Genomic DNA, 19,985 nt, shown 5'->3' with positions numbered 1-19,985 from the left:
TAATTAGTGATAGAAAGAGTAACCGTGGTGTACCAAATATTTAAAGATTATTATATGGGATTATGGAGAGCATTTATCAGGGAGTGGCTAAATAGAAAAAAGAAAAGTAGGTAAGCAACGGTTGCTTTGTTGAATTGGGACCCTGCCCAAGTAGATGGAATTTGACTTCGAAATATTGAAATTAATATAATCCACTTATAGTAATTATATCCCAAGGACTTGGGATGATCCCCTCTATTTGCTTGTGTTCTTCTGGGAATCATTATATATTTTTATTAGTATTTTAAATTCAAAGGAAAGGATATAATCATGTAGATAAGTGAAGGTGTCATTTGTTTACTCAAATTATTACTCTAATCTGATGCAGAGATGGGTAAGATTGAAAAAAAAAAACTTGCATGGATGTGGATTATGCAGTTTATTTGCATATGGCTATGTATACTAAAAGTATAAATATGTAATGATTTTGTTTAATAAAACTCCATATTATATATATATATATGTGTGTGTGTGTTTCGTTTAGAAAAATTAGTGTGACTTTTCCACAGAATAGGTAATATTCAAGATGGTATTTCTTTATTTGTCATGCTAGATCAGTTTATGTTTAATTTGTTTATAACTATTAGTAGTTTTTTGGTTCCTGTCTCTGTTCATTTAGTTTTTGATCATTGATCACTTGAGTAGTTAAAGTGGATTTATTTTTCTCTTTATATCAGATTTACAATTTATTTTTTCTTTTTTAATGGTTTCTATTGTATTAATAAGCTACTAGACCAACTTGATTAAATTTGGTTACTAAAATAACGAGTATGTTTTGCCACAAGGATTTTTTTCTATTTTGTCAATTCATATATTATTTATATCAGATGATATCTTGTCTCCTATATGGGAAAATATATAGCTTGTCCTTCAAAATTTATACCTCTGGAAAACTTTGCTTTATAAGACTAATGACTAGGCTCATTAGTTATGGAAATTTGGTTATCTATTTAGAGCAAGGACCTCAACAAATACAGGACTAGAATTGATAATTTCAATGTTTCGCCGGGTACATTCAGTTATCAATTGAAGGTATATATGATTGTGTAGGTAGAATGGTGGATTGTCCAATGTGGAACAGTAGAGAATTGGGGTGGATGTCTAGATCCTTTCCTCCATTCAAAAGTTTCATCAACTTTGGGTCTTGCCATCTTTATACACCCAAACAGAACTTTTGAAAAATGAATGTAACGGTGGCATTTTGTCCTTATTGAACACAAGTTGGTTTAGTAAACGAGAAAGTGATTTCTACCAGATTGAAGAAATCATACCGCCCATTTATTTTTATTTTATCCTCATTGATTATTTACATTTATATATTTTTCTTCTTATGTAATTTATCACTATATCTCAATTTAATCATGGTAGGCATATACTAAAATTAGCCATTAATATAAACTACACATTAAAATAATTATTACTTCTGCAATTAGGTTTTTGTTATATATTTTTCTTTGCTTTATGCCTTTTAATTTTGTTCTGAACTAAGTTAATTGGAATTGAAATATGTAATTAGAACAAGAGTAGCTTTAATTTTGATCAGAAACACCTTGGATGTTGTTGTCTTATTTTTCTGAACCTTTCATCTTGTTATGGTTGCTGATGTTATGTTGTTGTTGGTGTTGTGTTCTGTTTTTTTAATTTATCTTCTTGCAATGTCCCTGTTTGCTGGTGGCCTTCTGTTACAAAGAATGCCCCTTTCACTTTCACCTTCATATGGAAGAGGATGCTTACTGCTTTAGCTTTGGTGTATAATCTCCTAAAAGTATTTGCTTAATCTGAATTATTTCTATTTTATTTAATTGTGCTGTTTACTTTCTAAACTAATTTTTACTTTGCTCGTTTCCTTCGAAAGAAGTGAGATAGAAGTCATGAAGTAGAGAAGGCCTTAACAAATTGTATGATATTAGTTATGTATATCTATTGAATGATTATGAAGCAAATAAAAATGGGTACTAGCCAGCCAGAAATCTAAGGGTTTTTGCAATGGTCAAAAAACCGTTGCCATAGATCGGAAAAACATTCCTAAAACTTTAGGCAATGCTTTGGCAACGATTTTTCACCTGTGGTATATGCGGTCATTACCAATGCTCAAAGACAACGGTTTTTTATCTAAGGCAACGGCAACTAAAAAACTGTTGCCACAGTTACTAGCATAGACAACGGTTTTGACAACAATTTTTAAAGAACGGTTTAGAACCGTTACTGAATAGACAACAATTTAAAACCGTTGTCTTTTATGACGTAATAATTTAAAACCATAACTGGATAGGCAATGGTTTTAAGCTATTGTAGTTTTGTTATTCACAAAGAAAATGGTTTAAAAGCGTTGCCTTTGATGTTTCTTTTTGCAACGGTTTTAACTCCATGCCATTTTGTAGTTGTCTTTGACAACGGTTTTAACACCATTGTCTTTTGTGACTTTTTACAACGGTTTTTTGTAATTATATAATTCTTTATTTACAATAGTTTTCTCATGTTGCATTGAAATTAGTTCCAACTATTTAAATTTAGTGTCGATAAATAAGTTTAACTATTTGAATCAAATCACTAAAAAAATTAATTGAACATTTACCATTAAATTTGATTTACAGACAAATTTTTGTGTCACTGAAGTTTGATTAAAGAAAAATATTCATAATAAAGAAAAGTAGTACTCATTGCTTTGCATCATTTTACAATTTAAAATGCACCAAACTAAATTCAAATCCAAATTAGAATTATTTAATTCATTGTTTGCACACTCAAAAAACTTAAAAGTTTAAAATCTATACATGTTGACACCAGCTAAGCTGTTACCGACTAAGAACCTGCTGTAGCAAGTAGCATTCTCAATCAACATGTAACTGTGAAAGTAATTAAAAGAACATTGATTAGCATCAAACAAAATGCAAACTACAAGAAGCATAGAAGAGAAACATGCAACACAAAGCATACCACAACTTTGATCTTTAGCAACATTGTTTGCTTTCTCTTTATCCGTTGAGGAACTCCTAAGGACTTGGCTCTTAGAAGAGTCACAAAATTTGTTTCCAAGTCTGTTGCCACCGAGAATGTCCTCAGCCGAGTCATAAAATAAATTTGGTCCCTAAATATTTACCATAATTTAAATACTCATTTAGTGAAACACTAAGACATCCATTGAGAGATCAACTAACTAGCAATTAAACCAACTAGCAATTAAGAAACAAAATAAACCAACTAGCAATTAAGAAACAACCATTAACATTAATATTATGCTCAATAAAACAACTTATCTTAATTTCAAACTAAATTGAATTAAAACAAAACTTCTATGCTTAACTTTTTACACAGAGAGAACATGTTCAGCTAAATGACTCTTTTAATTTCAAACTAAATTGAATTATAACAAAAGTTCTATGCTTAACTTTTTACAGAGAGAACATATTCAGCTTAATGACTCTTTGATTAATAATAGAAAATAAGCTTAATCCAAACACACACCGTAACCGAACCTCAGCAGACCAAGTGGGGGACATCATAGCGGACGCAAGCGGAAAGGAGAGCACAAAACAGCAGCGGATTACAGAGTAGGAATCGATGATGACGCAGAACTATTTTCTCCTAACATTGCTTAGAACAAAATCTCATTAAAGAGAGAAAAATCAATCAACAAAGTAACTAATGACAAAACAAGGTCTACCTGTTTTGTTCTCAATTAAAAATGACAGGGTTTAACATACCTAACCTAACCCAACCCTCTTTTCATGAATTGAAAGAGATGTTGGAGACTTGGGAGTACATAATAGTTTTAATATCACATCAAGATGATTAGGTACATAGGAATTCTGCAGCCATTGTAGTTCATACCAAAGACACAGGAAAACTAAAGCGAACCATCGCACAGACCAAGTTGCAAATCATAATGGAAGGAAAGGTATAAAATATCCAAAATAAAATAAAGTGAACCATCAATACTAACTGCATTTTGTTTTTGGGGATAAAATAACTGGATTTTTTTAACATGCTATACTCATGTATCTTATTTTCATGTAGCCATCAACATTTGACTAGAGCAGAGAAAGCATTACCTCAGCCACAAGAGTAACTTTTGTCATAGGTGAGCATAACTCCAAAGGGTCATCTTTTGATGCACAGGCCTTTTCTTTTTGAACATCAATTAATCTCCGCAAGACCTATCAGTACATGTAAATCCATATCAAAATGCCATATATCTACATGAAAGATTTAACACCATAGACTATTAAATTATCAAGTAAATGTTTCTAATTTATAACCTTTACTATGTACTTGGAAGTATCATAACAATACCTGCTCTAATTTGAAGTTTGAAACAATAGTACATTCAAAAAATTCTCAAAATAATTCCTTTGTAATCAGTTAAGCTAAAATCAAATAACTAGAAAAGCTAAATTATATCCTTAAAAAGAATCGTGCATTTGGTTCCAAACAGTAGTAAAAAGCTTCTAAGAGTAAACTACAAACCAGCTTAACTTTATCAAGATGAAGCACAACCCTTTCATACTATTTCATCATATCTTTCTTTGACTCTTTAATCACTGTAAAATCATAGAAAATGAGACACTAGAGTTACTTAAACAGAGGTTGAGCTGCAATGAGGACGTAGAGAACTAGTGACAGGACACGATTCAGAAGCAGCGGCACATCCCTATCCTCAACGGTGTTAGAACTAAGGGGATGGCGCAACGGCTTGTCTTCTCCGGTGACAAGCTTCAGCTATGATGATTCCAAAAACGCAATAGAGCCAGGAACATCAGAAACAAATACAAGAGTGTTAAAAAATAAATAGGGTTCAGAGATAGTGGTTCTGGTAACTAGGACACGACTAACTTACCATGAATGATGGCAGCAACCAAGATTTTCGGCAACAGCAGCGGCAGAGGAACAACTCTTCCTCTGCTGCATCACTCTCTCATGCGCATCCATTTCTCCCTTTCTCCGACCACATCGATGGCGACCTCATCTCCCTATTTGGCTCCCCCCAGTGGCGGCTCTCTCAATGGCAGCAACAGCAAACCTTGATGGCAACGGGAATAAGGTGCAACAGTGATGAAGGCTCGACGAAGGCAGCGAGGCGCGATGGTGCAGGTCAGCATCTTCTCTTCGCATCTCACCCTCAGCAAACAACAACGGCAATGCACGAACAACGGCGATGGGGCGTGGCTCGACGACGACTCCTCCCTCTCCTTCGTGGGTCACGTTCGCCTCTCCCTTTCTCCTCTGCGACGGCAGCTCACCAGCGGCACCAAGCTCCACGGCGCTGTTCCTTCCCCTCTCTTCTTCTCCCTCGTCCTATCTCCCTTTCTTTCTTTCTTCTCTTCTGTCTCCCCCTCAAGCTTCCCATTTCCTTTCTTTCCCTTTCTTTTGCTGTGTGTGTGTTTTTCATTAGGTTAGGGTTTGGGTGTTTAAATTTGTATGATTATTTATAATTTAATTTATATGTATTTTTTAATTTGTATAATTATTTAAATAATATTAGAAAATTGTTGTTTGATAAACAATTGTTGTAATGATTATAAAACCGTTCTTTAAAATAGTCAAAGAGAATGGTTTTATTTTGTTGCTATAACGTAATGAAAAATTGAACTTCAACAACAACACTGTAAAAACTGTTGTCTAAGACCATCTAACAGAACGATTTTAAAGTGTAGCATTTTGACAACGGTTTTTATGCGTTTCTTTTGTATAATTATTTAAACAACAATAAAAAACCGTTGCTTAAAAATAAATCATGTTAACGGTTATAAAACCATTTTTTTAAAATAGTCAAAGAGAACGGTTTTAATTTGTTGCTATAAAATAATAAAAAATTGAATTCAACAGTAACACTACAAAAAACCGTTGTCTAAAACTATCTAAGAGAACGGTTTTAAGGCGTTGCAAAATTTGGCGTTGCTAAAGGCCATATTTGTTGTAGTGTTCTATTTTATTTAATTGTGCTGCTTACTTTCTAAACTAATTTTCACTTTGCTCGTTTCCTTCGAAAGAAGTGAGATAGAAGTCTTGAAGTAGAGAAGGCCTTAACAAATTGTATGATATTAGTTATGTATATCTATTGAATGATTATGAAGAAAATAAAAATGGGTAGTAGCCAGCCAGAAATAAAAAGAAGATGAATGCTTTTCCTTGTGCATGCCCTCATGATTCCTGAACATTAGATTAAAATGCATCCAACTCAGTTTTGTCTTCCTTTATACACCTCATTTGAATCGATTTCTAGTATTTATTATCTATATTGTTTCTATAAACATAACGTGCTTGACATTGTTCTGGTCAGGACCAAGTATTACTACCACATGTTTTCATTGCTACATACATTTCATTCATTTTATCTTTGGTGAGAGTGTCATTTCTACTTTGTACAGACCATGACAAATGAAATTCTAAAGTGATGAAATCATTGATGCTCATTTTTAAAAGAATTAATCTAAATATATGTTTTTCTGCTTAGGTCTTTAAGATACAAAGAAGCTAGTCAACCAAATGAGGGACATAAAAGTAAATACAATTGGATGGATTGTATTAAAATCTTTTAGTTCTTTAAAGGTGTTGCTGTATTTTATGTGAATTAGTGGTAATTTTTGTAGTCTACATATATGTGAAATGTTAATTGTGTGGTGATGTGTTTGTTTTTTTATAAATTGTAGGTGTATGTTCGTTTTTGGGAGATGGAGCCATCGGATAGCGATTTTTTTGGAACAGACTCCGATGAGGAGTTCCCAAGAGGAGACGATCTAGATTTTTTAGACGATGATTCAGAGGATGATGAAGATAGACCTCAAGATAAGAGAATAGCGGAGCTGTCACGAGAAGATATCATGCAACTTCAGTTTACAGATGAGGAAGCTGTTTATCGATTCTACAAGACTTATGCAATGATGCACGGTTTCGCTATGAGGTTGGATGAAGTCAGACGCGATAGCGATGGTTGTGTAATTATGCGCCAAATTGCTTGCAATCGGGTGGGCTCAAGAAAGGAAGATGTTGAAAAGGACGAAAGAATCAGAGACCATCGACCCCTAACTCGAAGTTGTTGCCGGGCGAGAATTCATGCAAGACTAGATAGAAAAATTCAGAAATGGAAGGTTGTTTCATTCTACGAAGAGCACTCTCATGGATTAGTTGATCCACTCGACGTTAGCATGATGCCTGAGAAAGGATTGCAGATGTTGAGAAAGGACTGCAGATGCTGTCAGATTCTGACCTCCGTTCATTTAAACAAGCATTTCTGGAGCTACAGAAGTCCAAATGACATGTTCTCAATGGCATTAGAAAGCTAACTTCCAGAGATTTCTAGAAATATATAATAGTCCATACTTGTCTTTAGAAATGAAGGCCCAAAATGGGCGTTGAACGCTACAACTACCCCCTTTCTGGCGTTCAACGCCCAAAAGGGAGCAAGGCTGGCATCCAACGCCCAAAAGGGAGTACCAACTCGTGGATTCATCCCAAGCTCAGCCCAAACATTCACCAAGTGGGCCCAGGAAGAGGATTTTTGCACGAAGAGTCCAGTCTATCTTAATTCTAAAATCCCTAAGTATTAGATTAGTATTTAAAGGAGAAGATCATCCTTGTTTAGGACCTTCTTCCTCCCCGATTCAAACATTACACTATTTTTCTATAAAAGCATGAGCAACTAAACCTCCTAAGTTAGGGTTAGGAGCTCTACTGTTTTATTTCAATATACGTGTAATTCCATTCTCTTGTGCATTTTTGTTCTTCATCTCATGAATTGAGGATGACTTGTGACAATCATCCTTGTTCTACATGGGTTCTGTATGAGTCCTGCCCAGATAGCATTGAACCATAAGCTAGAGAATGCACTGCAGATTCCAAGAGCGTGCCTGGGTGACTTTGGATATGTGACATATAATCCCGTTGACCGTGGGTTACTGAGGTTTCTGTGGCGTCAAGGCTAGAGTATAAGAAGCAACGTTCCCTAATCCGGAAAATCGGACCTTGTCTGTGGCGTCTTGAGTAGGATCGCGAAGGGGAGTGGATTGCTTAGGTGTTCACTTTCGACTATGGTGGGAAGCCATGAGTTAACTTAGCTTGATGAGGATGCTATATGAGTTGCTTAGATATGGTGGACTGCTATGGTTCAGAAGAGACTAACTTGATGAGGATGATACATGAGTTAGTCAATTACGGCTGCCATTGAATGAATCGTTTGTTGTTAAAGTAGACACTAAGAAAAGTTAATTCAGAAAGAATACGCATCTTCGAAGCCTTAACTAATTATCCATCATTGCTTTTACACTAATCTGGTATCTCGTTCTTATTATTTCGTTTATGCTTTTAAATAAACAACCATCTTTTCTAATTGCCTGACTAAGATTTACAAGATAGCCATTGCTTGCTCAATCCGACAGTCTCCGTGGGATCGACCCTCACTCACCTGAGATATTACTTGGATGACCCGGTGCACTTGCCGGTTAAGTTGTGCAGAGTTCAATTTCGTGCACCAAGTTTTTGGCGTCATTGCCAGGGATTGTTCGAGATTGACAAACTACCGGACTATCTTGTTGCTTAGATTAGGTACTTTTTGAGGTTTTATTGTTCTTTTACTTGTTTCTTGTTTTCTTTTTCAAAAACTTTTTCAAAACCTTTTCTTTTCCTTATCTTTTGTTTGAGTCTTGTGTCAATCTTTAAGTTTGGTGTCTTTTTGGTGTTTCTTGGTTTTTCTTTCCTTTAGTTTTTCGAAAAATTACCTTAAATGTTCTTTCTTTATGTTCGAAATTGTTCTTGCTATTTTTCTTTGTTTGATCTCAAAATCTTTAAGTTTGGTATCTCTTTATGTTTTGCCTTTCCAAAATTTTCGAAAATTAATGCTTTGATTTTAAAATTTTTTTAAGTTTGGTGTCTTTTTGTGTTTCCCCTTTCAATTTTCGAAAATCTTATCTTTTAATTTCAAAAATTTTTTTAATTTGGTGCCCTAATTAGTTATCTTTCTAAATCTTTTTTAAATCTTTATCTTATCTTTTTTTTTTATCTTTCTTTGAATTTCAAAAATCTTATCTTATCTTGCTTTAAATTCAAATTTCAAGAATTCAAATTTCAAAATTTCTTGTTATCTTATTTTGATTTAATTTCAAAAATTTAAGTTTGGTGTCTTGATAGTTATCTTTTAGTGATATTTATCTTATCTTTTTATCTTTCTTTGAATTTCAAATTTTGTTATCTTATCTTGTTTTAAATTCAAATTTTAAATTCAGATTTCAAAATCTTATCTTAGCTTAATCCAAATTCATTTTTTAAAATTCAAAATTCAAAATTTAAAATTCAAATTTCAAATTTCAATTTTCAAAATCTTTTAAATCTTTTCATATCTTATCTTTTCTTATTTGACTTTCTCTTTCAAATCTTAAATTTCAAAGATCTTCTTTTGATTTTCCCTTTTCAAATTTCAAAAGTTCAAAATAAAATCTTTTATTTTATTTTCAAATATTGTTAGCTCCCCCCTCTCTTTTTTTTTTTTTCAAAATTTCCTAACTACTTTCTCTTCCTATTTTTTTATTTATTTTCAAAATTTCAAAAATTATTTTTTTTAATTTTCGAATTATCTTTTTTTTTATTTTTTTTATTTACTTAATTTTGAAATTAAAAAACTATTTTGTTTTTTTTTTTGGGTATCTCACTGGGAGCTCCCTATACTCTAACATAGAGACTCCCACTTTTCTTTGTCTCTTATCTGTGTATGCAGGAACAAGAAGAATGCACTATGGATCTAAAGGGAGAGGCACAACCCAGAAGAACTTTGGAGTCTTATACAGCTCCCACTCCTAACTTCTATGGAAGGAATATTAGTATACCTCATATTAGAGTATCTCATTTTGAGCTTAACCAAGAGTTGATCTTTCTAGTGCAGCAAAACTGCTAGTTTCAGGGACTTCCACTAGAAGAGCCCATAGAATTCCTTGCTGAATTCTTGCAGATAGTTGACACAGTAAGAACTAGTGAAGTAGACCAGGATGTCTACAGGTTGTTGCTCTTTTCATTTGCTGTGAAAGGTCAAGCAAAGAGGTGGTTGGATAATCAACCCAAATCAAGCTTGAAAACATGGAGTCAGCTGGTGGATAAGTTCTTGAATCAATACTTCCCACCAAAGAAGCTAACCCAGTTAAGAATGGACATTCAAGGCTTCAAACAAGAAGTTAATGTGTCTCTTTACGATGCTTGGGGGAGATATAGGATGATGCTACGGAAATGCGCTACTGAAATGTTTTCAGAATAGGTAAAGTTAGACATCTTCTATTACGGACTCACAGATATGTCTAAGATGTCCTTAGACCATTCTGCTGGTGGTTCAATCCACATGAGAAAGACAATTGAGGAAGTGATAAACCATTATTTTATGGTTTATATTGTGTTTAATTGTGTGGTTTTATCAATTTTTTACCCACTTATTCATATGATTAGCATGTATTTACAATTCCTTCCCAAAATTACTCCATGGTTGAAAACTTGCTTCCTAGAGACTTTTAATTATGTATTTTAATTCTCTTTTATCCCATTCGATGCGTGATCTGTGTGTTAAGTGTTTCAGGCTTCATAGGGCATGAATGACTTGGAAATTGGAGAGGAGGCTTGCAAAAATGAAAGGAACACAAGAAACTAAGGAGATGACCAGCGAGGAATGACGCGAGCGCATGGCCTACGCAGACGCGCAAAATGGAGAATTCGCAATGACGCGGACGCATGCCTGACGCAAACGCGTGGATTAGAGTCTGCACAAGTGACGCGAACACGTGAACCACGTGAACGCGTGACAAGAAAAATCACTGACTGACGCGAACGCATGGATAACGCGTACGCGTGACCTGCGCGATCTGCAAAGTAACAGAATACGCTGGGGGCGATTTTGGGCCGCTTTTTGACCCAGTTTTTGGCCCAGAAACACAGACTAAACCTATGAAACATGCAGAGACTCAACAGGCATCCACACACATTCAGATTCATCACATTAGGATTACACTTAGTTTTCGATCTGAGTTTTTAGAGTTGCGTTACATTGATAGTTTTATGCTTTTGCTTGGATTTTTGGATGTTGAAGGTCATTACCTCCGTCGAAGACATTACTTTAGTTTGTTTCCTTATTCCCTTATTTTTAATTAGTTACTCATTGACTCTATTCAAATAAGTATGTTCTTTCCTGCAACTCGTTGGGAGACGACCTGGGACTCATACTCTCAGTATTTTATTTCTAAAATTTTGTGACAACCCTTTTTAAATTGGTGAGATGGATCTTAGCCGATTAAGAGCTATACGTGCAACGCTGTCTCTTAATTAAAATCTCTAAATTGGTTAACTTCTGCCATGCATCAATTTTTGGCGCTGTTGCCAGGGAGTTGTAATAGTGTGCTAAATTATTAATTAGTGTATATATTTTATTTTTATTTGCATATTTTATTTTTATTTCTGTTACCATGAGTTACATGTCTTTCTCATTGAATGATGCGTTCATTGCTTGATCCGAGTTTAGTCCCATTTGATCCTAAAATTGAAAGAACTCTTTCACATATTAGACGAACTCGACGTCGGTTAGCCTCTGACGGTGGTGAAGTGGTTATTATCAATTCACCAGTCTCATCTGAAGGCAAATCTGAACCGCCATCTGAGAGCGAGACAAGCTCATTTACTACTGATTCAGTTGATTTGCGTACAGGAAACATGGCAGCACCTAGGAGGATTACTCTCCAGGAGGCAGGAGCCCCAGATTTTATACTGCAGCCGTATCAAGTGCATCACCCAACTGCAACTGCAGATTTTGAACTAAAAACTGCACTGATCAACTTGATGCCCAAGTTTCATGGCTTACCTGCTCAAGAGCCTATCAAGCACCTTAGGGATTTCCAGACAGCCTGTTCTACTGTTAGGCGTCATGGTGCAGATGAAACTTCCATCCTGTTAACCGCTTTCCCATTTTCTCTTGAGGGAAAGGCAAGGGAGTGGTACTACTCCCAACCTGAAGCAACTGTTACCAACTAGGATACACTCAGGAGAGAATTTTTGGAAAAATACTTCCCAGCTGAAGTCACAAATAGACTGAGAAAGGAGATCTCCTGCATTGTTTAAGGTGAATCAGACTCCTGGACGCATGTCCCCATCACATGATTGGTAAACTAGTATTGATCAGCTACTTAACTCAAGGCATGAACCCCCAGGATAAGACTACACTGGAAGGAGCTAGTAATGGTTCTTTGAAAAAGCACAAAACCGCAGATGAAGCATGGCAACTGATCAGCGACTTAGCTGAGTCCACTAGGAACCACAGACAGAGGCACACTCCCAAAGCTGTTGCAGAGATTTCCACTAGCAAAGAAACCACTGCTCTCACCCAGAGTATATGTGAAATGACCAACCTAATGAAGCAAATGCAGTTGAATCAACAACAAGCACAAAAAGCTCAGCCTTCACCACAACAGAGCCAACAGTTAGTTCCACAAAGAGTATGTGGGATCTGTGCTGATTATAGTCATTATACTGATGAATGCCCACAGCTCCAGGAAGACAACACTGTGGCAGCCACTCACAACTTCTATGACCGCCTGAATCAAGGATACAATCAACAAGGTGGCAACTACAACCAAGGTGGCAACAATAACCATGGATGGCAAGACAACTCCAACCAAGGCTGGAGAGATAATTCTAACCATGGCTGGAGGGATAACTTTAATAGAGGAGGCAGAGACAATAATAGAAACCAGAGGTGGAATAACAATAACAACAACAGACAGCAGAATCAGAACCAACCTTACAGAGCACCTCACCTAAGACAAGCACAAGGACCCCAGCAAAACCAACAACAAGTTTCTCAGACTGCTTATTCTAATTCCTCATCAAATGATGATATGCTCCGTTCTCTTGCACAAGGACAATAAGACATGCATGCTCAGCTGAACTCTAGTCTGAATGGCTTAACTGTCACTTTACAAGCTCTCGTTTCCCAGATGGATTCCTCACTTAATTCCACACATCAACCTACAAGCTCTAATGGAATTCCTTCTCAACCACTGCCTAATCCCAAGGGTGGCATCAATGCCATCATTCTAAGGTTCGGAACCACACTGCAGGAGAGGAACCATGAAGAGCCAAACCTACCAGAAAACGTGCCAGCAGAGGATGTGGTGGAAGTGGAAGATGCTGAAGAGGAAGAGGACGTTTAAGACATAGTTGAAGAAGAAGAAGCTCAGCCACAGAATAAAACACCAAGGGATGCTGAAGCTACAAATCGCTCCCCTCCTATTCCATTTCCACAACTTGCAAGGAAGCCCAGAAAGCAAATGGAACTTGATCCCAAAATGGTAGAAATATTAAAAAAGGTCGAGGTAACTGTTCCCCTTTTTTATGTTATTCAACAGGTACCTAAATATGCAAAGTTTCTAAAAGATTTGTGCATACATAAAGATAAAATTAATGAATTAGAAACTATTCTTTTAGGTAGTTCTATATCTGCTTTAATGGGAAATATACCTGAAAAATATAGTGATCCAGGTCCATGTATGGTTAGTTGTACCATTGGAGGTGTAATATTTTCTGACTGTATGTGTGATTTAGGAGCATGTGTTAGTATATTGCCTTTGTCTATATATGATACTTTGAGGCTCCCTCCCTTAAAAAGGTCGGCAGCTCATTTTGTGTTAGCAGATAAAAGCATTATTACAGTAGTTGGAATTGCTGAAGATGTACTAGTGAGCATTAAGGGGCTCACATTTCCCATTGACTTCTACATCCTGGAAATGCCCCCTAATGACTCAGGAAGACCATTATCAATCCTGCTTAGAAGACCATTCCTGAAGACTTCAAAGTTCAAGCTTGATGCATTCTCAGGAACTTACTCCTTTGAGATAGAGGGCAGAAAAGTGAGTTTCAGTTTAAATGAAGCTATGAAGCATCCTCCAGAAGATCATTCTATCTTCCAATACGACATTATTGATGAAACTGTAGCTGAAGTTTACCAGGAAGAATTAGAAGGGAAGTACATGGAACAAAGTCCAAGTGTGGGGACACTTTCTGAAAACAACGAAAAAGACTTTACCATTATCACTAGTCCCAGATGATCCAGAGCCTAGCTATGAGCAGAAACTAGAATTAAAGCCCCTTCCTCCACACCTCAAGTATGCTTACCTTGAGGACAAGCAGAAGTTCCCAGTTATCATTGCAAGGGAACTCACTTCTTAACAAGAAGAACAACTACTCAGTGTGCTGAGAAAACATAAGAAAGCAATTGGATGGAGCTTGGCTGATATAGTAGGCATTAGCCCCCAAGTTTGTGAACACAGAATATTCTTAGAAGAGGGAGCAATGCCTGTCCGTCAGCCTCAAAGAAGATTGAATCCCACCATCTTAGAAGTTGTCAAGAAGGAAGTGACCAGGCTACTTAAAGCAGATATTATTTATCCGATTTCAGACAGTGAATGGGTCAGTCCAGTACAAGTAGTGCCCAAGAAGTCTGGAGTCACAACAATAAAGAATGAGAATGGAGAGCTTCTAACAACTAGAGTACAGAATTCATGGAGAGTTTGCATTGACTATAGGCGTCTCAACCAAGCCACTCGCAATGATCATTACCCCTTGCCATTCATTGATCAGACGCTTGATCGCCTGTCAGGTAAATCTCATTATTGTTTCTTATATGGTTATACAGGCTACTTTCAAATTCATATAGCTCCTGAAGATCAAGAGAAGACCACTTTCACATGTCCCTTTGGAATGTATGCTTATAAGAGAATGCCCTTTGGCTTATGCAATGCACCTGCTACTTTCCAAAGATGCATGATGAGTCTTTTCTCTGATCTTATTGAGAACTGTATGGAGATTTTTATGGATGATTTTAGCATATATGGTGATTCATTTAGCCTTTGCTTGGATAGTTTATCTAGAGTGTTAGACAGATGTGTTAGTACTAACCTTGTGTTAAATTTTGAAAAATGTCACTTTATGGTCAAACAAGGAATTGTACTAGGACATGTTGTGTCTAACACTGGCATTTCTGTAGATCAAGCAAAGGTGGATGTTATTTCTAGTTTACCTTACCCCTCCCCCGTGAGGGAAGTCCGTTCGTTCCTTGGCCACGCAGGTTTTTACAGGAGATTCATTAAGGACTTCAGTAAGGTAGCCTTACCTTTATCCAGATTACTGAAGAAAGAAATTGAGTTCGAGTTCAGTGAAAGCTGTATGCAAGCGTTTGATAAGCTAAAGACCGCCCTGACTCAAGCTCCAATTGTGAGAGGACTAGACTGGAGCCAGCCATTTGAAATTATGTGTGATGCTTCCAACCATGCAGTAGGAGTAGCGCTGGCTCAGCGCGAAGGTAAGGACCTTTTTGTAATTGCTTATGCATCTAAGACTCTAGATGCTGCTCAGTCTAATTATACTACTACTGAAAAAGAGATTCTTGCTATTGTTTTTGCTCTGGATAAATTTCGAGCCTATTTACTTGGTACTAAGGTAGTAGTGTACTCAGACCATGCAGCTCTAAAATATTTATTAGCTAAAAAGGAGTCCAAACCAAGGCTAATATGTTGGATACTGCTGCTACAATAATTTGATTTAGAAATTAAGGACAGGAGTGGTAACCAGAATTTAGTGGCAGACCACCTGAGTCGCCTTGAGCACATTAAGGGTGACTCCACTCCTATAAATGATAATTTCCCATTTGATAACCTACAAGCAGTATCCGAAGTAATTCCTTGGTATGCACCTGTAGCTAATTATCTAGTTAGCCACACTTTTCCTCCAAATTTTACTAAGCACCAGAGAGACAAGCTGAAAAGCGAGTCCAAATATTATATATGGGACGATCCATATTTATGGAGGTGTGGTGCTAACCAAGTAATTAGACGGTGTGTGCCTCAATTAGAATTCCAGTCTATTTTAGAGGTTTGCCACTCATCTGAGAGTGGAGGATATTTTGGCCCTCAAAGAACAGCCAGAAAAATTCTAGACTGTGGATTCTGGTGGCCTACTCTTTTTAAAGATGCTGCTGAATTTTGTAAATCTTGTTCCCCATGCCAAAGGTTTGGTAATATATCCAAGAAGGATGAGATGCCTTAACAGCTTATACTTTTCTGTGAAATTTTTGATGTTTGGGGCATTGACTTCATGGGTCCGTTTCCAAATTCTAATGGTTATTTTTATATACTGTTAGCCGTAGATTATGTTTCTAAATGGGTGGAAGCAATTCCTACCCATACTGATGATGCTAACACTGTTGTTTCCTTTGTTAGAAACCATATTATCTGCCGCTTTGGATCACCACGAGCGATCGTGAGCGATCAAGGCACCCATTTTTGTAACAGGAGACTAACAGGATTACTGAAAAAGCATGGGATAATTCACAAAGTAGCAACAGCTTACCATCCCCAGACCAATGGGCAAGAAAAAGTCTCTAACAGAGAGGTTAAACGTATTCTGGAGAAGATAATAAAACCTCATAGGAAGGACTAGAGTTCCAGGCTACAAGATGCACTCTGGGCATATAGAACAGCGTACAAGACACCCATTGGGATGAGCCCCTTCCGCTTGGTATATGGAAAGGCTTGCCACCTCCCCGTCGAGGTGGAACACAAGGCTTTTTGGGCTGTACAGGAATGCAACATGAATCCTACAAAATCTGGTGCTGAAAGAAAGCTACAACTAGCAGAACTAGAGACTCTTCGCCTAGAAGCATATGACAACTATAGGCGTTACAAGGAGAAAATGAAGGCTGTCCATGACAAGCACATTAAAAGGAGAGAATTCAGACCAGGGGAGTTAGTTCTTCTATATAACTCCAGACTGAGGCTCATGCCAGGTAAATTGAGATCAAGATGGGAAGGTCCATACAGAGTAGAGAAGGTAGAGCCATATGGAGTTTTCCACCTGCGTCATCCTGTTAACTCCAAATTTCTTAAGGTTAATGGACATCGCCTAAAGCTTTACCATGGTGAGAAGATGAAGAATCAAAAGGAACTAGAGATCTTCCTCTTGGAAGATCCACTAAGAGAAGCTGAATGAGCCTAACGAGCGTCCAACTTAAGGACGTAAAAGCAAAGTGCTAGGTGGGAGACAACCCACCATGGTATGATCGTTCTGTTTCAGTCTTAGTTTTATTTTTACTTTATTTTTATTGTGTTAATGACTCTTCTCATCATCCCTGCATATAGCTACATATAGTTTGCATGAGCATCCTGCATAATTCAATAAAAAAAAGAAAAACGCACGCGACGCGGCAGCGTCGCTGACGCGTCCGCGTCACCAGTGCGTTGGGAAGAAAATAAAGTGAACAGAGAGTCACGCGAGAGCGTGGCCGGAGGCATGCCTTAGGCACAAATATGATCACGCGACTGCGTCACCCATGCGGCTGCGTCATTTGCGACATAAGCCTCCTACGTGTTCGCATCACCCACGCGAACGCGTGACCCTAAAAATTCGACGTAAATAGGTGTATGGCAGCATGTTGCGATGAAGCTGGTTTAGAAAAATGCTAAAAGCACCAGCCTCGTCACACGACCGCGTGCCCCACGCGGCTGCATCGTCCTCAAAACATCACCATTCACACGACCGCGTCAACCACGCGATCGCGTCACATTAAAAATTTGGCAAAAAGAGTTTGAAATAGAGAGTCACGCGAACGCGCGGCTGCTCTCGCGCCATTCGCACAATTCAAGTCACGCGACCGCGTGACCCATGCGTCCGCGTCACTTGACAAATTCACATGCCACGCGACCACGTGACCCACGCGTCCGCGTCGCATGCGGCGCACAGAATATCCAGATCAGCCAAAATATCTTATCTTTTCTTCCCCAAATCCTAATTTTTCCTTTCCTTTGTTATTTCTTTCTTCCCCCTTCTTCCTTCTTACTCTTTCTTACTTTTTACTCTCCCTCTTTTCTTTCTTTTTCACCACCATTATCAAGGTTTTTATTTTCTTCTTCCTTCTTTACTTTCTCATTATTATTCTTATTTTTATTATGTTTTCTTCTTTCTTTTTCTTTCTACTCTCTTTCTCTATATTTTATTTTCGTTTCTTTATTTTTATTCCTTTTAATTGGTGTTGAAAACTTATTTCGGTCTTTATTTTCTATATTTTGCTTGTAGATTATCATGGATCTGTTTGACAATTATTCTCACTCTTTAAAGGGTTACTTGCATGTCTACTTTATATTTTCAAAAACATATTTATCATGCATGCCAAGTGTTTGTGAAAAAGCACGTATGGCATCTTGTACTACTTTCATGTTACGATACTACCTTAATGCTTGCTTTTCACAAAACCCCTTTTATATTTTATTGATTAAAATATAATTGTCCATACAAACAGATTGTTAGTTTGAATGATATGGTAATCTAACTTGGACATTGAATGCTTGATCTATGCTACTCATGCCTTTGCCGGCATGCCAATAAACATCTTGCATTTAATTGTCATCACATGCACATACTATCTTACCTACGATGAACTTTTCACATGTAGTCTAGACCATGTGTTAACGACATCCCTCTTTACCGTGCATTGATTACCACTCATAATATTCGCTCCCTTGCTCGAACCCTTTGCTTTACATATTACTCTCTCTTTTCTTTTTCAGGATGGCCACCAAGAAAGGCAAGGAGAAAGCTACTCCCAAACCACCAGCAAGGATAGGAACAAAAAGAGCATTAGTGGCAGAGCCATCTTCAACAGTAGTAAAGCCCTCAACAAAAAGAATCAAGAGGATCATCAAGGTTGATAAAAAAGAAAGAGCTTTCCCAGCAAAGGACACTGCGCGGTTTTTTAACTGCTACTGTGAGCAGATGTTCCCCATCCTGGTAGAGAAAAATTACAACAACGAATACCTTCTCATCCTCCCAGCCCGCATTGCTAAATTTGTTGAGCCGCAAATTGAACGAAGACAATGGGGATTCCTACGGAGACAGCCACGGCAGGTTAATCTTTCATGGGTAGTAGAATTCTACTCCAACCTTCACATGCCAACCATGCAATCTGTCTATGTCCGTCAGAAGCAAGTCCCCAAAACTGAAGAGGCCATTCAACAAGCTTTAGATCTTTTCCCTGCTTCTGAAGGATTTTACGCATTTCAAGAAGCCTCACTCAAGCGCCAGACATACTAATTTGACTGGGACGCCGTTCTCAAAGTTATAGCACAACCTGGCAGCAACTGGATCTACGGATACCGTCGATCCCGACCAAAAGGGATATCGGCTTTAGCACTTACCTTGGAGGCTCGAGTATGGGCACAGATTATGTCTCATTATGTCTTTTTGAGCACTCACGAATCCTCCTTCACTGCAGACATAGCTGTTTTACTTTGGTGTATCCTCACAGACCAGCAGCCACTACAAGCCAACCTACAGAACCGGCTGACGACATTCCTCCTTCAACACCACAAGCACCTACAACAAACCAACTGCTCCATCAGATACTTGAAAGGTTGGATCGGCAGGAACACAAAGCAAAGCTAAGAGAGCGCCATAACAAGCGCCGATTTACATACCTCAAGGAGCTACTTATGGGAAACTACAAAGACCCAAACACCTTGGAGTCCACTTCATTTACCAGCACAGGGAGCCATGACGATCCCGATGGTGGAGATGCTGCTACCAGCCCCCTTTGTTCCTGACAGATGGCACCGAGGACGGTGCAAAGCCTTAAGTGTGGGGAGGTCGGTCAGTACCTGACTTCCGGAGGTAATTTCTTAAACACCAGATAAAATAGGATATTTTAGTTAATTTTTCTTTTATAGAATATGATAGATTGCATAGTAATATTTAGTTTCATGCATGTCCTACTTGATTGAAAATAATAAGTTTCTTCTAAAACCCTACTTTTTGACAAATTTCACTAATTTAAATCAAGACCTTTGTGTAAACTTGTTTGAAGTTGTACTTGGAACATAGTTTGAAGCTAGAACACACAACCTGTGAGAATTTGAGCTTAATTATATGGTTATATTATTTAA

General features: G+C 37.4%; 1 long non-coding RNA gene across 1 annotated transcript; it reads right to left on the bottom strand.

The window, feature by feature from the left end:
• Nucleotides 261-12,304, bottom strand: LOC107617069. Its single transcript, XR_001614783.2, has 3 exons — nucleotides 12,291-12,304; nucleotides 9,917-9,918; nucleotides 261-441 (listed from the first exon to the last, which is right to left on the bottom strand). It is a non-coding gene; the product is annotated as an uncharacterized LOC107617069 (long non-coding RNA).

Source organism: Arachis ipaensis, chromosome B09 (genome assembly GCF_000816755.2).
Source record: "Arachis ipaensis cultivar K30076 chromosome B09, Araip1.1, whole genome shotgun sequence".
NCBI classification, from domain to species: domain Eukaryota; kingdom Viridiplantae; phylum Streptophyta; class Magnoliopsida; order Fabales; family Fabaceae; genus Arachis; species Arachis ipaensis.
Note: the sequence above shows the minus strand (reverse complement) of the source record. Positions and strands in the feature narration are given on the sequence as shown.